This window comes from Symsagittifera roscoffensis, chromosome 10, assembly GCF_963678635.1.
Source record: "Symsagittifera roscoffensis chromosome 10, txSymRosc1.1, whole genome shotgun sequence".
NCBI lineage: Eukaryota > Metazoa > Xenacoelomorpha > Acoela > Convolutidae > Symsagittifera > Symsagittifera roscoffensis.
Genome location: NC_087071.1, coordinates 33,676,353 through 33,679,389, shown reverse-complemented (window position 1 = coordinate 33,679,389; position 3,037 = coordinate 33,676,353). Strand labels below are relative to the sequence as shown.

Sequence of the window (3,037 nt, the reverse complement as noted above, 5' to 3'; positions counted from 1 at the left end):
TTTACTGAATCCGAGTTCTGTCGATGAAAATGTTAGTGCACATGCTTGCTACACCTGAGCATCAATTTTGCACCAAATTTGTTTAAATAGAAGTTCAGCTGAATTAGGACTTATATAATTGTTCATCTTTGATGCTTACAGCTATTGCTACCTTTACTGCAGATTTAAATAAAGTTCAACAATTATTAATATTTATTCATTCAATTAAAACTCATTCATTTTAAAGGCGAGCTCAAATACCTTCAATTGATCTTATTATCAAATTTTACTTTTATTTTCAGTATCATGTTCCACTTTACAGTACTTTTGTTAACTTCGTTTTTGGTTCAAACGCAATCAAGAGTGTTCATCAAAAATCATGAAAAACCAGAAAATAACTTCAAACTAGCAGAAAGATCTTTGATTGTCAATGGTTTTAATGCACCAGTAGGGCGACCATTTTTTGCTTCAGTCCTTTTTAGGAATTGGAAAACATTTTGTGGTGCCACTATTATACATCCATATTGGGTAATCACCGCTGCACATTGTGTTTCGGCCCCACCTGGTTAGCTAATCTTATTTAGATAATATTTAAAATAATTTCTCCGAACATGTTATAAAATTTTAAAATTAGTTTAAAGGATTGTACGAATATCAGCTCGTAAAAAAATTTATGTAAAAAAATTAGCATGAGAAAATTGCAAGTTTGCGGTAGAAAATAGTTATTCACCTAGTTTTTGACTGTATAAAATAGCATCAAAAACTGTTTCGGTTTTTCTGAATCTCTGAATTAGAAAAATCAATTGCAAATTTTTATGCACAAACAAGTGAAATAAAAACTGAAAAAAAAGCAAACATTTGCAAAGCTTATGTTCTTTTTGTTATTCTTATGCTCAGTTTTTGATGCTAGCTTAAGCTATTCTTAAGCCTTTTTTTGGTTCATAATTTTTTACTACTTTTTTGGTTAATTTTTCTCTACTAAATTTTTTCCCACATTTTTATTGATTTATTGAATAACTATCGATTTTACAAATCATCAGAAGTCATAGAAGAATCAGAGGCGCCTGAAAACGGGCTGAAAAATTCTACGGCGTTCTCGCAATGAGATTTCATTTCGTTGTAAAAGTAGTAAATATTACTGTGAGTGGAATATACAATGCAAACAGTTTAATCTATTATATCATAATAGATAAACCAGAAGAGAGAAGAAAATAAACCAAAACTCGAAAAGAGTTTCCATGATAAGTACATGTTTCTAGATGGATTTTCTGGGTCAAAAATGTTGATTTGACGATACAATTTTGTTGTTATTGATGTGGCATTGTATAACGCTAACAATTTGGTCAAAATTTGTTAAGCAACTGTCTCTATTTTAATCTTATTTAATTCGTTTAGTTGAAGACATCTTCATTTTGTTGGATGCTGGACAAGTGGTGTATCCTAGCAATCCGATTCTCCGACACAATACGGTTCACAAAAAAATTATTCCATCCAGGTATCAAAAAAATTTAAGCTAAAAAATTATGTTCCGAATTTTCTTAGGAATCTCAAACTCAAATCAAACGTTATATTGGAGTTTTAATGGCTTGCAGAAAAATTAATTCAAAAGATCGATCTTTCTGTTTGGGCATCTTCTGCATGTTTTTGAGGCTTCAAAAAACCTTGAGGCATAGACTCTGACTGCAAAAAAAAACCACATACATATAAAATTGTTTTAAACAAGGCCATTTTGGTCGTTTAATTTTCAACGTCTCCTCTGAAGATACCAACTTGATGCAGTCATGTCGAGATAAAAATTACTTGCAATTTTATGGTGCTTTATGAAATAACTTAGATTTTGTTATTGATGTGGCGGTAAAGTTTTTTGCAGTTTTTTTAGTGGGAAAAAACTGCAAAAAACGTTCGCCACGACTCTTTTACAAAACAACAAGAAATTATGTTTTACTATTTCACGATAAACATCGTACAACAGATTTATTACCAATGAGATCACGCGCGCCTCAAAACCTAATAATTGACCATTTTTACTACCTGTTTTTCAACTAGCATGTTCTTAGTTCTATTCCTAGGCTTTGTACGTTAAAGTTGTAAAATTAGATAACTTGTCTCACTAAAAAGCCTGCTAACTGGCTGTTCATTACTATCCGAATACCTGGTGTCCATCGGGCAAGCTTTTCCATCATCATTCATTACCAACCCAATTGCAAATTCTACTTATGGTTATTGGCTGTTAAAATATTTTTTTTCTGTTTTTCAAAAACTTAGCAAAACAATGTGGAGCGACATTATGATGTGTGATGGTGAAATTGTTGTGACTGCCTTGATACGAAAAATCTTTTAATTCTATTTCAGCTTCGAAATAAGAGACCAATACTTCAAGAACGACATTGCTCTTCTTAAGTTGAATCATCCGATTTTGGACCAGAATCGCATTTTACCAATCTGCTCCCTCAATCCCGTTTATGGCGGGTCGGATATTTTAGGGGTGAAATTAAAACTAAAGTGTTCAGCCGTAAAAAATCGATTATTTTTTTTTTGAAAAATTTAAACAATTTAAACAATTTTTTTCCTCAGAGCCTGAGTTGTTTGTTTGATAAACCATTTTGTTTCATTTTTGCTGACAAATTGAATAAAATATGGCATAAAATATGGCAAAAAAAACTTTTATTCCGAAAAATTGCGAACAACTTATCGAAAAATATAAAAGTATTTGCGTCTTTGATTCGTTTTAACTTCATCCATATAGGCTCAAGTGGAATGGGTGCTACGTCAAAACAGATGCAAGTTTTTCCCGCCATTCTGCAGGTTAGCTTTACGCTTTTCTTCATTCATTAAGGGCAAAACCCACATGCAAATTCAGCAAAACAAGTTGATTTCAACAAAGCAAAATTCGACTCAAATTTTGTTTCAATTTTATGGGAGTGCAGTTTTAGCCATTAAGGTTTCTCTCATACATCAAGAAATCATTTTAATTTGAGCAATGCTGGTAGTCATTCGTTTGAAAGTCGTTGATAAAAAAAATTGTTTATATCTCCTTATTTTTCAGAGAAAAAACTCA

At 31.6% G+C, this 3,037-nt stretch overlaps 1 long non-coding RNA gene across 1 annotated transcript; it reads left to right on the top strand.

Moving 5' to 3' along the window:
- Positions 1–232: 232 nt before the first annotated feature.
- Positions 233–2,785, top strand: LOC134855451 (uncharacterized). The gene is made up of 4 exons (XR_010164489.1): positions 233–544; positions 1,375–1,474; positions 2,332–2,464; positions 2,726–2,785. It is a non-coding gene; the product is annotated as an uncharacterized LOC134855451 (long non-coding RNA).
- The last annotated feature ends 252 nt before the right edge of the window (positions 2,786–3,037 follow it).